Source organism: Mycteria americana, chromosome 1, assembly GCF_035582795.1.
Source record: "Mycteria americana isolate JAX WOST 10 ecotype Jacksonville Zoo and Gardens chromosome 1, USCA_MyAme_1.0, whole genome shotgun sequence".
NCBI classification, from domain to species: Eukaryota; Metazoa; Chordata; class Aves; order Ciconiiformes; family Ciconiidae; genus Mycteria; species Mycteria americana.
Window position 1 is genome coordinate 173,154,257 of NC_134365.1, and position 27,082 is coordinate 173,181,338.

Sequence of the window (27,082 nt, forward strand, 5' to 3'; positions counted from 1 at the left end):
TAGACAATCATTCTGTTATGTATCAGAGTGTAAGGTAATACAGGTTCCTTCAAAGAGCAGCACTAAATAATTGAATGAGGTGAGCAGTATCAGTCCTCTGTCTCCTGTGCTCCCTTCCTTCCCCCCCCCCCCCCCCCGAATTACTTTACCACTATCTTTCTAAGGTGAACACAGCAGAAATAAGTGCAAAAGCAAAAATTCCAAAGACAAGAAGAAATCAGTTTTATCCGTTATCATATCATCTGCACATCTCATCATTGGGGCTTTATACTTTGAGGTCCCATGAGCTATGCAAGCTACTCAGGTAGCATATGATCTAGCTTCTAAAATGGTATAGAAAGAGGATCTTACTGGACACCTGTCTCCACTTCTAGACCAACTCATGTCACCACTTTCTCATCCTGCTTTATGAAAATCTTTATGTTCAGAAATCAGTGGTAGGATTTATTCACATCTCACTGGGTAGAGATAAACTAGAAAGGGAGAAGCAAAACATTAGACTTCAAACTCAACATTCTGAAGGGCTTAAAGGAACTGACAATGGCCTTCATATGATTAAGGTAGCCCTAGCAGATAATCTGGCACAGAAGGATAATTTAAAGTATCAGCACAGGCCAATTTCTAATGCATCAAGGCATACATGCAGGAATATTTGTTGGTTTTTAAGTAGGCTGTAGTGTTCTAATTTTGAATAGAATCAATAGTTTCATCAGAAGTAAGAAAACTTAGGCTATCTTATCCCTATTTTTTATTTTCTAGTGCATGTTCTAAAATAGGTTCAATACATGATAATTTAATGTCTCACTTCAGACATAGATTGCAAAGAAATAGACTTAAATACTAGTCTGTAAACTCCAGATTTTTACAAAGCAATTGCTTTGACTTCTGAAGACAAAAATGTGCATCTATTAATTAAGCAGTTAAGACGAATAGTGCCTGAATTATTCCTAGACAACATCACACCTTGAAGGCATTGCAACAGATGAAACAAAGCACATTTTTTTTTCCACTATTGCAGATCTGGTATTAACGGACTCTCTGGAGTTTCTAAGATAATGGTAAATTAAAATTATTGCAAGAGATAATTAAAAGTACAAACATATATACATGTACTCATACAAACTGCAGCATATAAGAACTCAGTAGTACTAGTTTAAATAGTTCAAAATCTCTCTGACAACCCTAGTAAACCTTACTGTCATTAATCAGGATTGACCTGATCCCCCCAAAAAACCAAAACAACCCCTCCAAAACACCAAACTCCTACAGTTTTAGCATAGGCATGCATTGAGCTTTTACTTTTTATACAAAATGATTACTTGCTTTCTAACACTCTACTGTAGCTGCTTCATCTTATGAATGCTGTTTCAAGTACAAAACCCTCATATTTTATTTATATATATATATACACACACACGTATGTATGTGTGTGTCTGTGTATGCAAAAGCAGAGATTGAAACCCTAACTAATATATCTTTTAATGGGATATATACATATGACTCAATTTGCCCTATTCAATTCTAGCAATACATCCAAGATGGTTAAATTGAGTTCAGTCACCCCAGGCACCTTTTAAAGTCAAAGGACAGAAAAAGTAATGTCTATCTTTGTTGATTGTAGTCATATTCTGGAGAAACCAGTTCTTAATGGAGATGTGATGTATCTATGTCTTAATTTAGTAAAATTACTCAAAATCAGAGTCAGATTACATTATATAATAGTACAGAGAAGTCCACAATCTATTCTTAAAGAGGAAGATGAGGTACTTAGCAAAAAAGTTGCTGGTGCTGCTTGTTTTCTTCTAAAAGGAGAAGAAAAAATGTAAAATGTATTTTGAAGTAAATATTACAGTTCATTAAAATAATTCAGGACTTAATACTACTTCTTTAAAAGAGTTTCCTGAATAGGTAACATATGATATTGAGTCATATGTGAGTCATATGTAATATATATGACTTTCAGCCAGTGAGTTATAAATTCCACTGACTTCTGTAGAAATATGGTGAGGTTTGTATTATAATACTTAGTATATTTCCTAGAAATCCATAAGGTAAGAACAGAAGTGTACTAAGGGAGATTTATTACACTTACAGAATATTTACTAAACTCAATATGTCAGCTGAACTCCAAAATCCCTAAAAGCAGAAGAAAGTATTCTACTCTCTTATTAGCTGTATATTTATGTTTAGAATATGCTTTGTAACAAGAATAGTGAGAGACAATAATGATGAAATGTTTTCTGATGTTGAATTTTTCCATTTGTGATGTTATTTAGTGGAAACAATACATGTGTTTGATCAACATGTAGGTCTGCAAGAGACCTTTTTAAGAACATCGTGTTGCATAAGCTTAACTTTTTGGTTTGTGAAGAATGGTATGTCTTTTTTTGTTGTTTGTCCACTGTTTCTATGGTATGTTCTGTTAAAAGAATTCACCAGGTCATAGAGAAGAAGGCTCTCTCCTGCTGGCTGGTCAAAGTTAGGTAGAAACCTCTAGAAAGAGAAAGACAGCAACCTCACTGAGGGCAACTGAATAGCCCAGTTGGAAAACAGTCATGCAGTTATGCAGAGGCACAGAAGAAATAATGCTTTATTCTAGGAACACATGGAGGCCTATTAAAGATTTTAGCCCCCCAAAGTGGTCCTAAAAGTTGCTAGTTTAGGAAAAAAAGGAGAGGTGTCATTCTGCAAGGGGCCAGTGGAATTTTTAGCATGCTCTTCATATTACAGTCTATCTATCTTGACTATATCTAATTTTCTCTGTGTTAAAAGTTCATTCCAAAGTCCTTAGGGTGTTTCTTTTTTTGGGAGGGAGGGGGCATTGTTTTTTTTGTTTTCTTATAAATCAGAATATTTGAGATTAGAAGCCCTTTCAGTGTTTCTGATGTGCTTACTTAAAACAGAAGAGCAGGCATATCCAGATTAAAGATCTAGATGACTTGCAGCCCCATCACAAAACTCATGTATCTATGATTAACAGCTGTGTGATAGTCAGTACAATGGTTTTAGTAGATATCATCATTACCGGAGCATATGCGGTGTGTTCCAGCCAGAACAAAAATGGCTTGAAGCAGCATCCAGAAGAAAAGTTGAGCTGAATAGTTATGGAAACTTAAAACCATACAAACCATGTAACAACTGTATTTCTGTAGGTCCAAAAATTTTATATAAGCAAGATTCTGTTATGTTGCAGGTTTGGTTTTTTTTTTGCAAAGCATTAATGGAAGCTGGAAGCCAAATCAGAGACTAAGAAAAAGAACCTTGGGTATTTTGCTAATTATAAAGAATTCATGGCCTGCTAATTACAAAGAATTCATGGCCAGCTGGAAGTCAGAACAATGTGTGCTTAACTTCTCTGAATATTCTATGTTTTACATGTAGCAGTCTGAGTATATTTGCTGATTGCTCAAGGGGAAATAATTACTGTTTATGAAAGATTGTCCATTATTCCCCAATTAGAGAGAAAATGCATTCTATAACAGGGAAAATCTGGCTGCTTTTCTGTAGCCTTTGAGAGAAACCCTTCCTTAGTGATATGATGCTCCATAAATAATCCCAGTTACGTTTTTCATGCAAGGTGCTACATAAGCAAGGGGTCAAAATCTTCTGAATTTTTAAATATATCTTGAATCACTATGGATTTACAGCGAAATTGTAATTGAACATGAGACAGCATATGAACTGTAAGGAATTCGTGTTCAGTTGTGATTTTCTTTCTTTCTCCATAATCTAGGGTTAGACAGGAACACAAAATACACAGCACATGAAAGAATGCAGTCTACTTCTCAGTTTCTGACCCAGAAACAGAGTAGACAAGGTTTCAACTTCTCCTTCCCTATCAATTTTTTGTGTTGGGGGGAATATGTAGAAAACGGTATTCATGTTGCACATCCCTGTAGGACTGGTATCTGCATGGGTCTAGCTGGCTGATTAAAGCAACCTTAGTGCTATTTGCAGTTCAGTAAAGCAAAGAGACAATTTATTCTATTCTTACTTTAACTGGTTAATTATAAAGTTTATATTAAAACTTAATTTAGATGGTAGCATACACAGATTTCGAGTAAGGGAATTCAGCAAGATATGAAATCTCTTGCTTCAACAAAGATCTAACAGAAAATATTTCTTAGTGGTGACATTAAAAAAATTGATAAACAACAAACAAGGTCGCTACACCATCATCCAGAGGCAATGCTGCAAAAGCCTGGTGTCTATTCTGAGAATTAATTAAAGATGAAAGATGCCCCCCAGTTTCTATTAGGAATGTGTCCTAAAAGAAGTAGTATTTCTGGGTCTGACACTGGTATTCATTTTAATTTTCCTAATATCTGTCCTTCATTATTTTACAGGTAATAAAATTTTAGTCCAAGGTTTTGAATTCTCCATGGGTCTGTCTGTGCTGTTCACACTGGAGCTGTGGTGGTCTATACAGATGAGAATATTTGCTCCTTGACAAAACAGAAAAAACACTATTCCAAGTATGAATTGTCAATTGCAAATTTTCAGCTTTTTTCTGTTCTTATGAAAAATATTGTCTGGGTTTACCCAATCTTGTAAGGCCTTTTCCTGTTTGAATAAAGCTATGACCTAACTCAGAGAGCCAAAATCACTTCTCAACTCCCCACACTAACTTCATACTGGCTCCAGATTTGGAGTGAGACACAAATGAGCCAAGATCTGCACCCCAATTTCTACAGAAAAGGAGCCTGTGTGTGCAAGTTGGATCAGTTTCAGGGTACTGCAACCAGCTTGCTGGGAGCCTCAGTGTGCACTGACAAGTCAATTAAGTTGTATTTTGAAAGTCTTTCACTAACTAAAAAACCCAAGCTAAACCAAACCAAAACAAAAAACCAACATTTTTTTAAGATGTTGAGATCAGCTTAAACCATTACATGTCTCCTGTCAATTAAATAGCTATAGAGACAAGCAGACGTCTGCAAGCACATATAATCAAATAAATTTCCATAAAGTTTTCTCTTAAGGAAAAACAAATAAATGCAAATTTTTAAGAGTGGGAGATCCTAAACAATCAAATAAAAAAATCAAGTAGCAGGTACTGGCCTGGACATATTCTATAGTGTATTGATGTAATTCTATACAACTTCACAAAGGAAGATATAAGTGTTAGCCTCAGGTCCCTCAGGCTTGTGAAATTGTACATCTCTCTATCTAAATTATTTTTACAAGTATTAGTATATATTTCTTTTTTACAGAAAAGATTTGTAATCCAGATATGGAGCTGAAGAAGGGAAACAACAGTAATTTCTTTCAGTTTATAACTGTGAAATACTTATTCTGCTTATCTGAAAAGAGTAAAACATGTATTATCTTTGTTGTTCCTTTGGGCTATTTTACTGTTCAGAAATAGTTATTCAGGGTATCTTACTGTCTTGTTCTGCGATCACTCTAGGGCTTACCAGGTTACATTTATATACCAGACACCAGATTTCTAAGGTTTTTTAAAGTATCTCTAGAAATCATCTGCATATGATCCCCAAAGAGAGACAGGAATAAATGTGGCATAGCTATATAAACAGTACCTTCTCCATAGGAAAAGGTAAGTATTCCTATTATATTAGGCCACTGTAGCACAATTTTTCACTCCAGTGTACCTGCATGTGCACTGTACCTGCATCTACATTTATGTTTGTGAGTTAGTGGACCTTCATAAAAATGAAGTGAGCTTAATTTTCCTTTTGGTTTTAAACAAGATTTTTTGATTGCTGAGAAAAAAAAAGAAAAGCAGTATGGCAATGATAAAAAAAAAAATCAAGTTAATTTCAAAGGACAAAGGGAGAAGAGAGATTTAGGTCTGAGTGCTAGATACATATCTGAACTCTTCAGGGTCATGAAATCTATGCCAGCATTGATATGTTCTTTGGCTGAAAGCACAGCACATTACTTTAGTACTGTCTCTCAGTCTATTAAAAATCCAACTGTGAAAAAAAGGTCAAATGAGAACTGACAAAATGACTTAGATGCTTCATTTGATGTTGCAGTTGTTTCTTCAGTTCAAGTATTATTTTTTACCACCTTGGTTTCATGGTCCAATTCTTTTGATAGCAGTGGTAGAAAATAATAAGTATATCATAATACTAGGCTCATTTTGTAAACTCAGTGTAGGCTGTGTGCGCTACATTATTACATGTTTTTTAAAATAATTAAACTAAAATCAGGACAAGATCTCAGTTCCCTGAATTTCAGGTGCTTGAAGCCTGCTGGAATGGCTAAAAGCAGAGCTCAAGCAGTACTGGACTAGCACTTTATTAAGAACCCAGACTCCCTTATCATTTCCCTCTTCCTCCAATACCTGTAGTGTTCATGTTTTATTCAATCCCAGTGCAGTTGCTTATTCTCAGAGTTTCTGCAAGGGCATGTACTGTGGGTATTGGAGCCTTCCTAATTTCTAGCTCCACAGAAGACAAGTTCACAAATACACCTTCTGTGTTCTCTCAAGACTGTTTGTAGACATAAGCCAGCTTCCTTTTCATCACTGAGGCTGAGAGTCCACCTGAGATTCTGTCAAAAAATGTGCAGGCTGCCAATTTTAGAAAAGAGAAGAGATTCTAGCTGCCATAACTTTTTGGATCCCTTGCTGCACAGAGATAAGGAAAGTTATGCTGACTATCAAGTGCAATTTTTTTTTTTTCTGTTTTGCTGATGCTGCTTTGCCTGGGAGAGAAATAGATAACCACATGATAACCAGACTGACTTTCTGCAACACAAATTTTTGCATTACCATTTCATAATTACCTTAATTGTTCTGAGGCCTTTTTCCTACACAGTGTTTTTATTTTGTGCGAGTTCTCTTCATTATCTCCAAGCTGAAGCATCTTGACTTTGATAAATAAAATCATAAGCAAACAGAACTGAAGACAGGTGACATTATGACAGCCACATTTCTTATAGTCTTGCGCTTCCCTTGAGAAGCTGTTATACTGTAAAGGACTTAGATTTGCCTCCCAGGCTGTCCTGCAGCTGGCCCTGCAACCCTACAAGAGCATGCTGAGGCCCTGAACTTGCCCAGGTCTCACTCTGACCTCTGGTCAGCTTGTGGCCCAGGTTCCTTCAGGCCTGGGAGCTGCAAAGCTCTTCCAACTCCAGGGCTCACACATGGACATGGACTCAAGCAAGTGGCTGAGATTTCCTTGGGTTTGAGTGTTCTTTCTTCTGACACAGTTTTATTCTAGTGTTTCAGATATTCCGGTATCCCTTTTCTCACTTCTGAAGCCATCTTCACTGATCCAAGTAGAAAACTGACATGGACTCCATGATCCTGTAAGTGATTGATCTCAGATTTACAAAATTTGCCAAAAAAAAAAAAAAAGTCCAGTAAAAAGGCAAATTTGATTCAAGTGTTATCACAACATTTCTCCTGAGAAGGTATATTTTGTTCTTTGAGACACTAGGTCCCTTGACCATGGCAGGAGTGTGCTGGTTTTGGCTGGAATAGAGTTAATTTTCTTTATAGTAGCTAGTATGGGGCTATGTTTTGGATTTGTGCGGAAAACAGTGTTGATAACACAGGGATGTTTTAGTTGTTGTTGCACTAGTCAAGGACTTTTCAGCTTCCCATGCTCTGCCAGGTGCACGGGAAGTTGGGAGGGGGCACAGCCAAGATAGTTGATCCAAACTGACCAAAGGGATATCTCATACCATATGACGTCATGCTCAGCATATAAAGCTGGGGAAGAAGAAGGAAGGGGGGGACATTTGGAGTGATGGTGTTTGTCTTCCCAAGTAACCATTACACATGAGGGAGCCCTGCTTTCCTGGAGATGGCTGAACACCTGCCTGACCATGGGAAGGAGTGAATGAATTCCTTGCTTTGCTTTGCTTGAGCATGCAGCTTTTGCTTTCCCTATTAAACTGTCTTTATCTCAACCCACGAGTTTTCTCACTTTTACTCTTCCGATTCTCTCCCCCATCCCACCGGGGGGGAGTGAGCGAGTGGCTGTGTGGTGCTCAGTTGCTGGATGGGGTTAAACCACGACAGGAGCCTGAGGAACACTTTGAAGAGGTGTTACTTGCTGAAGCCATTTATGCCAGGATTATCAAATATTTTAGTGGTTTGCAGCTTAAACATCATGTCTACTGATCAGCCAGGGCAACCTCTGGAGGAAATATTTATTGAGCTGAATCGTCCTCTGGAGATGCCTCTTTTTCTTAATTAACTAGTGAGTTGTGGATCCCAATGAGTTATTACGTCCCTAGTTCCCCCTCCCCTGCTTCCTTCCCCCCCTGCCCTGTGGCACCATGGCCACAGCAGGGGCAAGGCAGGTCGCTCTCAGGGGGCCAGCATGGCCTTGACAGGTTGGAGTCAGTCCCCTCTTCCCCCACTCTCCTGTGACTGTTGCTATTGTGGGTTAATGTACATTTAGGTGAGGAAGAAAGAAACTGGTGAAATCTGAATACTAAATAAAAGGAAGCAAAAGGAATCAGAACACTAGTGAAAAAAAGTATTAAAAAAACCCTTCCTCCTATGGATTAAGGCTGAGGAAAAAGAGTAAGGAAGCAAGAGCAATTGCATGAATAGAGAGAGAACAAGCAATTCTTCATTCTCTTACAAAGACTGCTGGAATTAAACTGCAGTGGCAAATGTGTGCAGTCATTTCCTCCTGGAAATACAAGGTGGCAAGAGGTCTAGCAGTTTCTGGAATTTTAGAGATAGCTTTTTTTTTTTTTTAAAAAATCAATGCTACCTGAGCACTAGTCTGTTCTGGTTCTCCCATTCTTACTCGTTCTCCTACTTCCTGAGGGGTGGGGGGGGGGGGGGTAGGGGGGGAGAAAAAGAAAAGCAGTGGACTTGAGTAATAAAAAAGATTGGCTCCAGTGATCCAATGTACAGTTTTTTATAGAAACTGGCTGTCTCTTAAGGTTATCACAGAGCTACTCACTGAAAACCCCAAATCTGTCCTGCAGGGCATATAACCACATCATAAGAAACGATGTTCTGCTAGTGATGTATTGTAGAATCCTTTTCTTGGCAGCCACTTTGGTGTGTTGTCTTACAAGAAAGATAAAGTAGGATAAAAGTCTTCAGTCTTTATGCAGCCATAGGAGACTGTTATTTTCATCTCATATAGAAAAAATAATTGTATGCCTCACAGGTCTATTTCAACATAAACCATAATGCCACACAGTAAAGAAAGTTTTTAATTTTACTTTAAGAAAGTTTTTTAATTTTAAAGCTGCCATTTTTGGTTTTGCTTTGTTTAGGTTATCATCCTTCTAGCATATTTCTCTATCAGTTTCAATAGCAAAAGCAAAATCTGCACTAATAACCAGAGGATAAAATCAGCTATGCAGTTCTTCATGTGCAATGTCATTAAGCAAATGTAGGCAAACCTAATTTATATAAAGTCTAAAACACCTACACGGTACACAGGGCAGTCTACAAGAAAGTTGAATGAGTTTGACCCTACTTACAGACCTCCACTACAGTAGCTACACAGAATTAATCAGAGGCTCAGTACTCATGGTCTGAAACATTTTGGAGTTTCTTTTCTCCTCCCTGAAATCAAAATATGCTTTTTGTTTAAGAGTTAATTGTAGAAGATCATTTCAGTGCAAGCCTGCTAGGAGACAAAATACAGGAAACATCACATTTTTACAGTACAAATATTTCAGGCTGAAAATTAAAAGATCAGGCTCATTTGCTTTTGACATATACTTCTTACTATACCTTGAGTAACTACCTCAATTTATCTGATACATTTGCCCCATTAAATCTGCAAGACCATAGCAAGCATTTTCTTTGCTTTTTCCTCCTCAGTATCCTTCCTACAACATTCCAGTCTTCTTTTTAAAACTGCTTTCTGAATTAGTTAAATTAATATCTTTTTCTATCTATACGAAAAACACCACAGTGTTCCAGTAATTTCCCTGTGCTCCTTTTCTCTCCTTCACCCCTGCACATACACAGACACAATCACACACACTATTTTTTTTTGTTGGAAAATGTGAAAATATGTCACAAAATCAGAAAACTTTATACCCAGTTTGCAGTGCTGTTACAGTAAAGTCCTGCCCAGTTAAGAAACAAGTTCCATGGTCCTTTTCTGCTGTTTCTTTGAATTTTCATCATAAATCTAATCCACAGTGAAAGTCATCATGTATAATTTGGAAGAATAGTTTCATTTGGGAGCTCTTAGTGTTGTGGAGAGGGAAACTGAAATGACAGATGACCTTGGCAATGCTGTTCCGAGGAACAGCTGTTCTGGTTTCTTGGAATATATACATTCAAATACAGTTGAAAATATTCCTATTAGATACTTCATAAATGCCATAGCTTCCAAAAAGGAGATATAGCTAAGTACCTGCAAGAATCTTTAAGCTATGACCCCTATGCAATATATTTTCCCAAAATGATCCTACTGAAGAACACTGAATAGATCTGAATATTTTATTTCAAGTCTTTCAAGTGCATTGTTTTGCACTTTGCAGCATTATTGTTTCTTAATATGTATTTAAACTTTTTCAGCCAGCTCTTTAAGGATGCTGAATAATAGGGGAAAAATTAATAATTTAGCTTACTTTACCCTTACATCAATAAGTGTGTTGTTTGACAAATAGACTACAGTCGTCTCTGAAAACCTCTGAACACCTCAAAAAAGAAAGAAAAAAATCTGAAATCTTCTCCAGATAACTGATATTTCATCTAAACCAGTCATTAGAAGTATTTTTCCTTCTATGTTTTGAAGCTTAAGAGAAGTAACTGTGATTACATTGACACACTTATACTTGATAAATTTATACTATTTATCTTGGAAGAATTCTGCATTTGTTGTCTGACAAATAATAGATATTGTGAAACAACAGATATAAATAAATAAATATTGTAAAATCTCATTTTGTCATAAAATATGGTATATTTTGAAGATTAATGTTTAACATTCTTCAATGCATACAGAAGGTGCTTAAGGATAAAGAGAACAGTCATGTAGTACATTAGTCAAATCTACCTGATAATAGAATATCTAATTTTGATCAGATACTCCACTCTTCATGCAATTAACAAGACCACTTTCTAGAGAAGAACTACTGAACATAGCTGATAGCATGCAAGATTTTTTTTTATATTTGTTTAAGGCTTGTTTTGATGGGAGAAGCTTGTCTTAAATGAGCTTATCTGTAGATTGATATGGACCATTTATGAAATATTCTTGATATATTTTCAAGTCAAGTTGAAGATAGTGAATCATTAAATCTATTATTTCACCTGCATATAGTGATTATGAACTTTGGAATGACAGCATTGTACACTTTTGATCTGGTGTAGGTGAGCTGCTAAAAAAGATTAACATTTCTTTGCACTGAGGGAGACATCAAATGCAAAAATACATTCACGCAGTCTTGCTATTACAATGAGGACTTTAAAAGTATTAGTTAGCATGTCCAATGCTTTTAAAATTTCTCTTTGATTTCGGGTGGATAATATTAGTCAGCTCTAAGCCACAGATTAAATTTGTGCAAAGATATTTATGTTAGTCTTCATATGCAGTTACAAGAGTACCTCTGTTATTCATATATTTGTATGGAGCATTTCTTTAAACAAAACAAAAAAACCCAAACCAAACCAAAACAAAACATCTACCAAAATTAAGCTAATGAAAATTCCATAGATTAAAAAATAAACATGCACCTTTATCTACACTAAACTGAGGAAGTGTTTCTTATGTGAAAATAAAATAAATTATATAGAATAGTTACTTCATTCTCTTCCTTAATTCATAGTTAAAAAGCACAGAACAAGATTGCTTTTTTAAGACTTTTCAGAAAATGATAGTAAAAAACTCAAAGTTGCTATATTTACATTGTGGTGGGTTGACCCTGGCTGGACTCCAGGTGCCCACCAAAGCCACTGTATCCCTCCCCCTCCTCAGCTGGACGGGGGAGAGAAAATATAACGAAAGGCTTGTGGGTCGAGATAAGGGCAGGGAGAGATCACTCAGCAATTACTGTCACGGGCAAAACAGACTCGACGTGGGGAACTTAGTTTAATTTATTACCAATCAAATCAGAGTCAGGTAAAGAGAAAATAAAAACTAAATCTTAAAACACTTTCCCCCCACCCCTCTGTTCTTCCCAGGCTTAACTTTACTCCCAATTTCTCTACTTCCTCTTGCCGAGTGGTGCAGGGGGACGGGGAATGGGTGCTGCGGTCAGTTCATCACACGTTGTCTCTGCTGCTCCTTCCTCCTCAGGGGGAGGACTTCTCCCACTCTTCCCCTGCTCCAGCATGGGGTCCCGCCCACGGGAGACAGTCCTCCACAAACTTCTCCAACATGAGTCCTTCCCACAGGCTGCAGTTCTTCATGAACTGCTCCAGCGTGGGTCCTTTCCACAGGGTGCAGTCCTTCAGGAACAGACTGCTCCAGTGTGGGTCCCCCACAGGGTCACAAGTCCTGCCAGAAAACCTGCTCCAGCATGGGCTCCTCTCTCCATGGGTCCACAGGTCCTGCCAGGAGCCTGCTCCAGCACGGACTTCCCACGGGGTCACAGCCTCCTTTGGGCACATCTACCTGCCCTGGCATGGGGTCCTTCACAGGCTGCAGGTGGATATCTGCTCCACTGTGGACCTCCATGGGTTGCAGAGGGACAACCTGCCTCACCATGGTCTTCACCGTGGACTGCAAGGGAATCTCTTGTGCCTGGTGCCTGGGGCACCTCCTCCCTCCCTCACTGACCTTGGTGTCTGCAGAGTTGTTCCTCTCGCATATTCTTGCTCCCCTCTCCGGCTACAGTTGTGCAGTTTCTTTTTCCCCTTCTTAAATATGTTATCACAGAGGCGCTACCACTGTTGCTGATGGGCTCGGCCTTGGCCAGCAGTGGGTCTGTCTTGGAGCCGGCTGGCATTGGCCTGTTGGACACAGGGGAAGCTTCTAGCAGCTTCTCACAGAAGCCACCTCTGTAGTCCCCCCACTACCAAAACCTTGCCACGCAAACCCAATACAATATGTAGCATGTTTGCTGGGTTAGTTGTTCTGACTTGCCTTGTGATCAAAAGATAGCTCAGCTATGTGTCATTATATGAATATTGGCATTTCATACCAAGAAAACAAGTAATATACTTTGTAATAGAACTATTCTTATAATCTTTTTAAAATAAAATCTTCTTACTAGGATATAAACTTAATTTTCCCAATCTTTTAAAATGTTAACTGGCTTTACATTGAAAATTATTGCAGGGATAATACACTCTAATACAAAATATTAGCGTAACATTAATACTTCTATTTAAAGGTATCATTAATGTTCTCTTGCTCTGGTTTTCTTTAGAGTTATTACCTTTGGACTATCAAAGAGCCTCACTCATACTAGATAGCTATTTTCCAGGAGCTATTTAAGCAGTAAAGAAAAAGACAGTTCTTTTCCAGGGAATTTTGAAACTGACTTGTTTCATACTGTGATTCACTTACTGCAGGAAGTTATCTCTAGTCTTCATGTGCTGGATGACAACAGTATTATTTACCCATATACAAACACTTGAGTCATAACCAAAAGCTGAAAAGATGCCTCCTTCCCATTCATTTTTTCATTCTCATTAATTTGCTGAGAAAGCTTGTTGCAAGTTTTTGTACACTGGAATACTAAATTATTCAGAGTCTGAGATAGATATCTCCTTTTTTGTTATATGGTACTAAATTGATTTCTGAAATTCAGCTTATCTCAAAAGAAGAATAGGCAACCACTCATATAGCAAAAATATGTATATTATTATTATTAATAATAACAACAATAAATTAATCTAATAAGCAGTCATGCCTTTGTATATCTTTTTTTTCAACATTTAGAAAGTGGAATTCACCAGACCACGTGACTGCAACCTACTTATGTTGCTACACCTCTTTACCAGTCTGAATTTTCATGGTTTGCAACATATTACATGTTAGACATAGGGGTAATGTAACCTCCTTGTCTTAAAAGGACATTGCACCTCTTCCTGGATACAGTATCATAGCAACAAATCCTACTCTTCTCCAACCCACTGCTTCTCTTTTGACTTAGGCAAATAAAGATTGGGCAATAGAACGGCATGTGTTGTACACAGCACCTTCAAAGTGGTTGTGATTATATTATTTAGAATTTGTCCTTGCAGCAAAATAATCTTACTGGGAAAATTTTTAAGTACTGATGCAACAAGGCTGCAAAACAATTTATAGAGAGTGCAATAATTGTTTTGCCTTTCAACCCCTTTTGATATAAGAACAATACTGCACTTATTGCTTTACTTTAACAAGTGTGAAGATGTAATTCAGACATAGAAGAAAGGCTAAACAACTAAAATGTTTTTGACAGATTTTGTTCTCAATGAACACCTAGGATTTTTTCTTTCATAATTGCATTGGCCTCTTGATATCTGTAGTGTTTTGCAGAAATAGAAGAGGAATCTTTATTTACTTCAAGTTAATGGTGCAGTAGAGACAGTTACTTAGAATTCTGGAAATATCTGCTGAGCTGCTACTTTGACAGATAAAAGAAAATAAGGGGGAGAAGTTTTTAGACAAACTGATATAAAATACTTTTCCATTGAACTAAATTGTTGTGGGTTTTTTTCTTTTCTTATTTTAAAACTCATTTGTAAATCTGTATCTTAGAAACAAAGTCATATTGCTGCTCATGTGTACTAACAATCTAAAATTATTTTCTGAATAGAAAGGAGTCATTTGTCTAAATCTTTGGAAGTATCCATTCACTTTATTTTCTGACAACCATGAGGTTACAGTCTATGAGTGTTTCGTTATGAGAGCAAGTCAGAATCTGATGCCTGCATATCAACCTGAGTGTGATCCGAGACCCACACTAAATCATTGCAGATACTTCTTAACCGCTCTGATATAGCCTTATGATATGGGCTGTGCATGCATTTCAGTCAGCACTTTAGCTTTGTAGAGTCTTATTCTAACTTGCATTTATTTAGTTGACCACAAATTGGAGGAAGTTGAGTCTAGACGTCAGTGAAGTCAGTGCTAATCACATTATCCTTGTTTCCTCAACATTGCACAACCAGGGAGAGTGGGATTTAAATAGGCAAGGTGGTGTCCTTTAGATTTGGTACACCCAGCCTGGCCTCATTGATCCCCTGCAGCCTGTTAGAGAGAGTATGGAAGTGTGAGAGGTGATCTGCATCTGACTCCTGTGGTAGGAGTCAGATGCAGTCAACATGCAGTTAACTCCATTAACAACTACCCACATGAAAAAATGATGTAGACAAGCACCAAAGTCTCTGGGACTTACCAAATGAGAACTGCTACAAAATGGATTTCTCTACTGTTGTTCCCTTCACCAGCAGTTCTCACACCCTGAAAAGGAGAAAATAACTGTTAAGGAAACACTGGGTACTGTCACAGCCACAGGTATAAGTGACTCTACCTATGATTCTTTACAAAGGAAATATGAAGAAACTCAATAAAATGTGCATGCAAATGGATTAAATATGTGTAGCTGCCAGTTCACATAGGCAAGTACATGAATCAGATATTGCTATGGGAGCCAGTTCAAAATTTCTTTCGTTCTGAGAATTTCTATTTCATTTTTTTTCAAGACAGAACTTTCCTGTGGTGACATTTAATTTTTACTTGATTTTTCAAATGGATATAGAATGTCTCGCTTTGTTTTGGTATTTTTTCAGGTGAAAAATATATGTAATAGAAACCTCTTGCTGTGTAAGACATTCTAAAGCAAATGGAAATGCAAATAGCTACAATGCAGCTGTCAGCAATACCCTTGCTCTCGTGTTCAGCAAACTGCATAGGAACCCAGTGATATTTAGTTTGAATTTAGATTTTGTATTGGAGAAGTGATTCAGGAAACTCCTGTCTAAGCAAGCAACTGAAGTTTTAGGGGAAAATGCTGCTGGGCCCCAGCAGTCGTGCTATGGGCACGTTCAGTACTATGTAAGACTGTTAATAAATATTGGAGGACAGACAAAGTAAAGACTTAGAGATTTTATAAAAAATGTCTGAGTGGAAAACCAAAGATTGGTAGAAAACCAAAGATTAATCATACTTGTTTTTGATAATGACTTCCCCAGAGAAAGGAATTACAGCAAACCATATATCTCTTCATTAGAAAAAAATAGTGGAGATAGCACTATGTAACCATTAGCTGACCTAAAAAAAAAAAAAAAGGAAAAAAAAGGAAAGAAGATATGATCGTTATGATGTAAAGAGAAACATGACTTGTACAGAAATGAAAGTGTTTTAAAAGGTTGGAATTATGTTAGCAGGATAGATTTTTTTCTTCCAAGGGGTTGTCTTCAGAATGATCTCATTTTATGTTTTCCACCTGTTATCTTCATGTAAAATGCAGGGCTTTGTTGATGAAGTTGAAATGCAAACTGCACGGACAAGAAACAGAGTGTCACACAGGAAGAACAAAAATTATATAAATAAGACAAAATATAGAAACCCTTATAGAGTAATACCAACCATCTGTTCTCTAAGCCAGAACGTGATTATAAGTGTCTGAATAAAAGGATTATCATTTCATCACAGAACAAGTATTAAACAGCAGTGTCAGAGAGCTTTTGAAAAAGTCAGCTGACAACCTGGATATATCAGTGAGGTATTTCTGGTAAGGACCACTAAGTTGTAAGTGGAAGTGGAAGTAACACAGCCTCTTGGGCTGCATGAAAAAGAGTGTTGCAAGCAGCTCGAGGGAGATGATCATATACACTCAGCCCTGATGAGACCACATCTGGAATACTGAGCCCAGTTCTGGGCTCCTCAGCACAAGGGAGATGTACATACTGGACCGAGTCCAGTGAAGGGCCATGGAGATGATAAGGGATTGGAGCATGTGTCATACAAGGAGAGTCCGAGAGAGCTGGGACTGTTCAGCCTGGAGAAAAGAAGGCTTGGGGGGTATCTTATCAGTTTGTATAAATAGCGTATAACAGGGAAAAAGGAAGACAGTCAGACTCTTCTTACTGTTACCCACTGACAGGACAAGGGGCAATCAGCACAAATTGACGTGCAGGAAATTCTGTTTAAACATATATTAAAAAAAACTTATTGTGATGATGGTCAAACACTGGTCAAACACAGCTTGCCCAGGGAAGTTATGGATTCTCCACTGTTAGAGACAATCAAATCCTGACTGGACGTAGTTCTGAGATACCTTCTATAGTTGACCGTGCTCTGAGGTGTGCAGTTGGCCTATGCAATCTCCAAAAATGGCTTCCTACCTCAACAGTTATGTGGTTCTGGGAAACTGCCTCGGAATAATTGGAAGTGGGAAACTATAAAAAGGTTTTGAAACGTCAGTAGAATGATTTGTGACATGAAAGAGATGGATACAATGGTCCCCAAATTCCACTTCAACTGTATTTCTTACTTTCCTATAAAGGAGCTATCTATTTTTGAAAATTCTTCTTAGTTTAAGTTACATACAGGTACCTTCAGCTGAAGAGAAGGTGTTTTTAGCCTTTTATATTCTTACTGTTCCAGCCTTGAGCCCTCAAACTGCCTATGACACCTGTAACTAAGATAAATAGCTTGTCTCATATCTTGCAGCCATATTCTTCCAGGATGTTTTGATCAACTTCTGAGGCTGTGTCCTTTGTAGTAAATTGGATGTGTCCTGGACTGTTTCCTGGCAGGGAGACCAGTTGTTATAAAATGGCTTATATCTATAATATTGAATTCTGTCACCCTCCAAAACAGATTGGCCATTACTAAACTGCCTGATGAGAAAGGTCTGTTGTCCATGTTACTCTTTAAACCATGGTATGGGCAATAATTAAATGCTGCAGGAGATCATATTCTATCATTCCTCTTTATCTCTTGGCCAGTTTAGTTTACCAACACAGATGTAGCCACAGTATCCAAAGCCCTCTCTAGTCTTCTTCCTTAGCAGAAACACCCATTCTGAGTTTTCCTTTATTCCCAATATCTTTTTAGATGTAGGCAACTGCTATCTGCACTTGATAATCCTGGAACAATGTTTACATATTCCAAATTGCTTCTAATCTAAGTGGGAAATGGGGCAATGCTGGGCCATATAACTGTCTTAAAGTGCCACTATATCGGCTAAAACTTCTGTAATGCTTCTGTTGGGAAGATGTAGGGACAGAGAGAAAAGGAGACAATAAACAATATTGAGCTTATTAACTATACCAGAGTGAGTACTCAGAAATTTTCCTTGAGTATACTATGCTTGTAATACAGAATATGGGCTTTTTCACCTCTATTTTGATTAAACATTTATTTAGCGGGTCCAGGAGGAGGCATGTTTTGGCAATTCTCTTTTGATTACACAATTTCTTCCTGTTAGCAGAGATTTCTTCTTTTCCAGGTTTTCCTTTCAGATAGTGGATGCTATTCCTTTCAGCTAAATGTTTTTTGTTTCTACTACTACTTGTTTTCTTCAATTGTTAAATTTAGATAAATTTAATTTGATTATAGTGTTCTATAAAATTTCATAATTGATGCATGTTATCATTTTGGTAAAATTTGTTGTTAAAGTTCACATGTCTTAAAAGATATATAATTTTTTATTTTATATATTTAGGATTGATTTCTTATTTGCTTTCTTAGTCTTACTCTTGTGCTTTTTTTCTTTTTTCCTTTCTCAGATTAATTTCTGTTATTAAATTTCTATTTGACGTTGACGTTACATTTTTATGTAGTTATGGAAGTCTTAACATTCATAATTCCAAATGCTGATTTTCTCATATTCTTTTTGCTCTTTTAACATTTTGCCCTATGAAAAATTATTTTTAAATTATTATATTAATGTTTATGTATTTTAATATTAGATAGATAAACCCACTTAGGGAATGGAAAAAAATTATCTAGCTTAGTTGAAATAAATTATTAACTTGTCAGTTTGAAGAGCAATATAGGAAAAGCATATTAAAAAATCCATCACTTCAGCCTTAATTACATATAAAGCAGAAAAGAAATGTAATATACCATTCAATTGTTTAAAAATCTATTAGCAAGCCCAGTAATCATCTTTACTCCAAAAAGTTGCAATCAGTTCTTCAACCAGGAAAAAACAAACACACAAAGGAAAGAAACAAAAAATGTTTAGGCGTTGTGGATAATTTAGTGGTAATTTGCTTCTTGCATGTAATTCATTGGGATTTATTGATAAATCTGGTCAATAAATTCTCAGAAACCAATATCTCAAATAAATTTTGCCAAGTTTTAGTCTTGGCTTTCACCAGAGAAATCTGAATTTTTTTTTTTCACTCTGATTTTCTTGATTTTAATTCATTTAAAGATAGCTAAGTCTTGTCTTGTTTTAACAGCTCAGTTTTCCTTCTCTGAAATCAAAGTGATTTACTGTTTATTTATTGGAACCTTAACCGTTGAAGTTTTCAATCTGAGGTGTTTTATCTGAATATTCATTGTGCATAAAAAAGTGCCTTGGAAAACAACAGTCAACTGTTCAAGAATACCAAAATTAAAAGAAAAAATACTACCATTTAAAACATAATAATGCCTAAACATCTAAAAAGATGAGAAGTTTTCTTATCTTTTCCTCTCAAACCCTTTTTCTTCTCCAGATACTTAACCTCTATTTTCTTTTCCAGATACTTAATCCCCATCAGCACTTTTTTTGTCCAATCAGAAAAAACAAATTATCTTTTTGTGCCATTCTATGGAAAGATTCCATTTTATTCTCACATTGAACATATGAGTCTGCATGAGTCCAGGTTTACTTTGCAATATATTTATTGCTGATATTTTTTAATATCTTAATGCCATTCAGGTCTACAGATTAGATTTTTAACAGAAATAGCCATTGACCTAATAACACTGCCATTTATGTTAATGTCAACTGAAAGTCAATATAGACAGCTCAACAGTGAGATTAAATATTCATTAACACATTCCATCAGAACCGTAGTTTAAGCCTGCATTCTTCCCACTGACTAGCTCTGCAAATCCAGATAGATCTTTAATGAGTAAAATAATGATTGTAAATAATGTTACTGGTAGTTGATCCTTAGTTTTCTAATGGTAGGCAACATTGATCTCACCATAACTCTATTCATTGACTGAACATTACTAGGATAGGATTTTTTAAGACATGTATAACCCACTGCCATACCTTAATTCCATCTATTAAAATTATACAGCTTATTTTACTGATAGATACTACCAAGATCAGCCTCACCACCTTTATCACATTAAATCATATGTACATTCATATTTGTTGGGAACCTCAGATATAAGATACAGTTTGTGAAGTCAGCAGTTAAAGTGAGTCAGAAATAAAGTGGACAAGCTGGGAGTTAACTGTATATTATCTTTGGTGGCATTCAAATTATTTCTGCGCCATTAAGCATATTTCTAATTTCAATTGTTCTTTATTATTTAGGAAAAAAAAGGAGCTGGAGTTTATGTCCAAATTGTTTTCCATTTCACTTCGACCCAGCATCATTTTACCTTTTGTTATCCATGATGTACTGGCATCTCAAGCATGAAATTATGAAGCTAAATGTACAGGAAACTTTCTTTATGTTGAATATATTCTCCCACCAGCATGAATTGCCTTTTCTGTACTTCTTTTTGTTTGGTTAGTTAGTATAAAATTCTGATACTTTTTATACAGTAGAATGAATAGGTCACTAACTGTACACCCTGACTTCTCCAAAGTATCGTGGCTTCTCTCAAGATTAAATCCATTGACACTTTGAATTAATCAACCTCAGAAAGCTACTATTTTTTTTCCATAGTTGTCATTTTAGAAAGGCCATTAGATATACTTACCTAATGAGCACTTGCTACAGAAATCCTTTATAAATTTGTTAAAAAGCTATTCTTGCGCATAAGTAGCTAAACCTAACTAAATAAAACCATGTTATATTTTACATGATTATTTATTTCAGATTTTACAACTGTCCAATAGCTTTCAAATTATTCTATTACATTTCACTCCATATTTTCTCTAACTTCTGAGTTAACTTAGTTCACATTATCCTTTACTATCTTAAATGCACACAAACACATAAAAAGTCTCAGTAAATGGATGGCTTTTTTTTTCTCTCATTTAGTACACTTTAGAGCCCTGTGTGCTTGACTAACAATACTATAATTTTATTTCACAACCTCCTTCCGTATTTGGGGTTTAACTTTTACTTTTATATACATCATTCTTTTAACAGTAGTGTTACAACAGCGTCACTTATCCTTGGACTATTATATAGATATTCTAGACTTCTGTAAAGTGGATGGACTAACTTGGATCTAGCTGCTTTTGAAGTCAAACATTTTTCTGGGATTGAATTTAATTAAGTTCTGTTAGAGAGGGGTTCTTTATATTTTCCACTTCAAATTGTACAGACTGAACTCTCTACAACATTCCTTTGATCTTTAAAGGACAATCTGGTGAATATTCTAAATTAATAAAATTTTCTACCAGAGAAATTTATTGAAGTCTAATTCTGCAGGTCAAATAAACGTGATAGATTTATCTTAATTTATATGGCCTATAACTATCATTAAATAAATGTCTGCATGACATGGTTTGTATCTCTTAGTGATCAACAATTGAAGCTGAAAAGCCTAACTCAAGATTTTGATCATTGTAGCCTTTCTAGTGGTGCAGCTGAGGAGGAGGTTAGAGTCAGCAGAAAGAGACCTTGGAGAATGTTAACAGTTGTAGCCTTGTCAAGTTCTGTGGCTCAGCTGAGAGCTAAGGTTTTCTTACTTTGCGACCATCTTTTAGCTTGAAGGGGGGGCAGGGAGAGGAACAGAGAAAGAGGGAGAGAGATGGGGAGAGAGGGAGAGGAGAGAGAGGGAGGGAGGGAGGAAGAGGGAGGACTGAGTAAAAAGCAAGATTGAAGCTGAAAAGCAGAAGGAAGGTAAGGTGTGTAACTTTCTCCTACATGTTCTGCTCTGTGTGATCCAAGGCTCAGCTCTGGCGGAGCACAACTGTATAACCTTGACTCAGAATTCTGAGAAAATTGTTAGATTATAAGAAAGATCTGTGAGAAATTCTCTGGAGTATAACTATGCCAAGTAAGAAAGGTAACATTTCAGACAGGTAAGGATGTTGATAGCAAGGATCATTAACATTTCAAAGAGTAAAGAGGGAAAATACAAACACGAGAGGTATAAATTCCTAAAAGAAAGAACAGGGACTCAGAAGGTGGCAAATGAACAACATTCATAAAGAGCCTATTCTAAGGAGCAGTAGAAACCTTTCCTCTCTTGGTTGATGACTAACAGTCAGCAAAGTTTCTTCATGGAATAACAAAAATATTTATGTTTTGCTTAGCTTTTTAATCTCTCTCTGATGTATTAACCAATAAATAATAGGGGTTTGGAGGTTTTTTTTTTGTAGTTTTTTGGGGTTTTTTTACTTTTCAGGCTTGTACATTTTGTGTGCAGACTCTCTGTGCATGACAAAAATTGCCTAAAGTGACTAGGAGAAGGAGTGTCACAGCTTGGTGGAAAATGAGAGCAGCTCAGGTCCTTTTGGATGGGGCTTTGGGAATTCCAGGTGCTTTGGAACTGCAGCCAGAGATTATGAAAGTAGAACAGAATAGTAAGAAAAACTGAAAACAAATATGCAATATTTCACCATGTTGACTGTGGTCATCTGAGACTTCTTGCTAGGATTTTAGAGATGGTTGCTATCAGATTTACAAATGACCACTTTCCTCCTCCAGGGTAGGTAGGGAAATTAATTTCTCCCATCCAAAGGAAAGTTTAGGGATGTGGGTCACCCAGAAGCCACTTTGTCTATGGTAGCAGGAAACGTGAAGATGAATTGAGAGTAGAAAAAAGCATTCACAGTCTGTCAGGAAAACACTAAACCTAAAGTAAATATTGAGGTTGCTGTAGTATGTGGAGAGTGGTAACCTTGACTACTCTATTAAGGCAATAAAAGAGGAACTTGTCATTGTGGAGTGCAAAATCATGTGTTTTAATAAGTGATTGAATTGTTGATAGAACAGAGATAGAAATTTAGCACTGAAGTGGTGGGAAGGAATGGAAATACAGTGAATATGCAAGTACAGAAAAACAGTGCTGAGCAGTATGTCTCTGCTGCAGAGGGTTTGCATTCAGCATCAACAATAGAGCAAGACTATATGTGGTGAATGGCTTAAAAAGATGGCAAAATAGAAGTTCAAACTGGGGACTAAGGCCATTGAGAGAAGCTGAGACATCTCTGAGGGTAATCATGAACGAGCAACAATGCCATGGATCAAATAATTTGACTTGCAGGAACATGACTCAGTCTTTGAAAAGAGCATTTCAGGAGAAGCAGGGTGAGTTGCAGCCCTCAGTACAGGTGTCTTTCCAGCAGAAGACATTGATCTTGGGACCAAAATGGGGTAACTGGTATGACTCAGATCTTTTTGATTGAGACCTACCAGATTATCCATGAAGCACATAAGCCTTCTTTGTGTACTTTCCTTTGCAGGAAGAGCTGGAATAGTTAACACTCCCCACAGCTCTAGCAGCTCTCTTTTTTTACCAAAGCAGTCACAAGAACTAATGATGATTGATATGAGCCAGTCTAAGCAGGTATCTCTGCTATCAATGGGCCTTCTGTATGGAACAAGCAAGGAGGTGGAGAAAAGTCACTATTTCAAGGTCAAAGCAAAGACCAAAAGTTTAGCTGGACTACTGGAGGATAATTATTAATTAACATTCAAGAGGGAACTGCAATGAATTGCACTGAAAAGTACCATGGGAGACTTTTTCACAGCCAAAAGAAAAACAAGAATCTAATTTGGAATGAACTGAGGGATAAGGAGAAGACATAGGTGCCTGGAATTGTTGTTAACAAAAAATATTAGAACTCAGATTAGAGTTTAAAAGGAGACTTGTGTTCATTATTGAATCACTATTTAATATTAGAAAAAGAGTTTAAGAGTTTGGACTATTTCACAAATTTAAGTGCTCTCTGGATTACAGTGTCACCTGAAAACATGAAAGGTCAATACTGAGGTTTTGTAAATGCATTTTTTGGTTAGGGATGATTAAGATTAGTAATAGATTTTACAATAAACTTTAAAGTAAACAGAACCATTGTATATTGATTTTTCTTGGAGAAACATCAGCATTTCTAAAGAACAAAAGCAAGGCTGAGATGTCAAAAACTTAAGCCTCATATGATGGTATACTACTCTGCTATCTACATATCAAAGATCTATCTGTAATTAAGATAAGGGTGAAAATTCCTGCTTCTGTTATGGTTCTACCTTCATAAAAGATGAGCTTAATATTTAATGTTCAACATTCATGTGTCCAAGAGGTGTGAAGAGGTTCCAGAAGTTCACAGATACATTGACAACTACTACATTTTATATACAGCTGGCTGTAATTAATGCCAAGGTTTGTGCTAGAAAGACAGAACAGAAGAAAACAGTTTATTATGTCTGCACCAGACTTCAGGGCTACATTGGAGGCAGTGTTTTTAAAGGCCAGTGATTTATCTTGATCTACAGTTCTGCCAGAAGGCATGTGGTGACTGTAAAATGCCAGAGTTAGTATTAGTCCTAAGACTTATAAGGAAACAGAAATTTCTTTGGACATAAATCTAATCAAAGCAATTATGTTTATTGTATGTAGGGTTCATTTTGCTTAAATAAGGACACATGCTGAATTATTTCTTCTTTCTTGTTCTTCCCATATCAATACAAACAGCAGCAAATTTATCAAACCTATGATTACCATGTGTATGCTACCATGCTACACCCAGAATTTTGTTATGTGCAAAAAAAGGAACACACTAGGTTTCTGGAGCCAAGAATTTATTGTTACTCTAGTTTATGTTTCAATGGTCCTGTAGTCCAGATTATTCAATTAACACAGAAAAGCACAGTGAATATTCCTACACAGTATTAACCACAACAATCTGGTGCTCTGCTTACTATTCCAATGTTGCACTGGGTTTGAATGTTCAGTCTTCCTCAAGAAGAATTGAGGAGGGGGCTGTATGGTGACTTCTCAGCATCCCAAGACTTCTGCTGGGAACAGTAGGATGCTTGTTGTGGGGATTTTTTTCTCGCCAGTCTTAGGGACACATGTGTTTATCTGTATGAGTTTTCTTAACACAACCTGCTTCCTTCTTAATAGCACCCACCTAAAGTTTGAAAGTTGCACAACAGTCTCCCCCAGCCTCAATCAAGATAAAAGACTATTGCTTGCTATGTGATGAACAGCTAGGTTTTCCAGAGCCTTTACCCTATGGGCAGTTACCTCTAGACAGATGTTAAAGCAAGCTAAAATTAGGTCAGGCCAAGGCAAGCTCAGACAAATACACTGTCAATAGAAAGAAACCACTTATATTCTTCAATAACTGAGGTACTTATATGTATTTAATATGATGTTAATAATATCTTAATTGGGATGGAAAAAGAAGGGGGAAAAAAAAAGAAAGGCTGAGCACAGCAAGGTGAGAACTGAAGGTTGAAGAACCTTTGAACCAGTGAACCATTGAATTATTCGCTGTTCTTTTGTGACTAGACAGCTGTGAACAAAAGGTATGACATATATTATAATATTATTTACCTTTTTTCATTATTCTGTTTTACTTAATGCAGCAAAAAAATGATGTTTTATATGACTATAAATGTCTAGGTTCTTGTTCATTGCTGCTTGACCACCTAAAACAATTGGAAAAATAAGGTTGGGTATGGGAGAATGGAATCTATTGTTTGAACATAAAGTTCCTTGGGACAGAGATGAGAGGTAGCATTGCCAGGGGTTACAATGACCTTTCAGCAGTTGCAATAACCCATAATGGCTGTTATGGCCTTTTATTGGTACTATGGTCATCTGTACTAAGTCTTTAGGTTACATTTATAGTTAGGTAGAAAAAGAGGAGTTAGTCTTCCAACATCCTCCATTCTAGCTATGTTCTGAGCTCTGGATTTCAAGGCATTAGATGTCCATGTCAGTTTTCAGTATTCTGTAACTGACTATAGTTCAAGATAGGTGCCCTTCAGAAAGTAATAGCTTAAAAATTCAGTTTATTGTTGAAGCTTCCCTTTAGTGTAAACTGAGGGACAAAAAACCTCATTATTTACACTCTTCCTCAGTGAACATATTGGTCTACATGCTGTGAGTTAAATGAGGATTAGGATTATGGCAGGGTCAAGAAAAAAAAAAAGATTTGAGGACTTTGATTTATTAATGGATATTCAGGTGTTGGTTAGACTACCATGAAAACCAAGGGGTAGGGACTGGGAAAAGTCTTGAATACAGCAATTCATTGAGGACATTTTCATTAGAATAGCCCAGGTTGAAAGGAACTTCAAAAGATTATCTGGTCCAAAGGATTATCCTTTTGCCTTTTCATGGCAAAAGCAGCCTACATGAGATTATCTAGGATGCTGTCCAGTTGCATCTTCAAAACCTCCAGTGATTTGGACTCAACCGCATCTCTGGGGTCTTGTTCAGGTGAATAGTTGTTCTCTCTGTAAAAAAATTTCCTTGTTATATCAAGATAAAACTTCTCCCAAAGTAACTTGGACACATTGCCCCTTGTCTTCTCCATGTTGCTCCTTGCGAAGAGAGAGCCTCCGTCTTCTTTGTAGACACCCTTTAAGTACTGGAATAATGTGAAGAGGTTCCACCTTGTGCCTTCTCTTCTCCAGGGAGAAAAGATCTAACTCCTTCAGTCTCTCCTCACAGGACAGGTTCTCCAGCCTTTGATCGTCTTTGTGGCTTTCCTTTGGACCCTCTCCAGCCTGTGCATGTCTTCCTCTAATTGTGGAGACCAGAACAGGACACAGTACTTCAGGTGTAGCCTGACAAATGCTGAGTAGAGTGGGACAATGACATCTTTATCTCTATTAGTAATGACCCTGTAGATGCAGCCCAGGATCCAATTTGCCTTTGTTGCTGCTGTGGCACACTGCTGACTCATGTTCAGCTTGCTGTCCACCAGGACCCCCAGATCTCTTTCAGCAAGGCTGATCCTAGCCTGTACTAGGGTGTTTGGTTATATCATCATTAAAATCAGCATGATTGCCCTATCAGAGAAAAATTATTATGTAGAATAACTATCTTGTATATTTTTTGAAGCAAAATAAAAGGGTTTATAACAAAAAATACTGCCAAGTAGAAAACAAAAAAGAACAAAAAAACCCTCTGACTACGCAGAA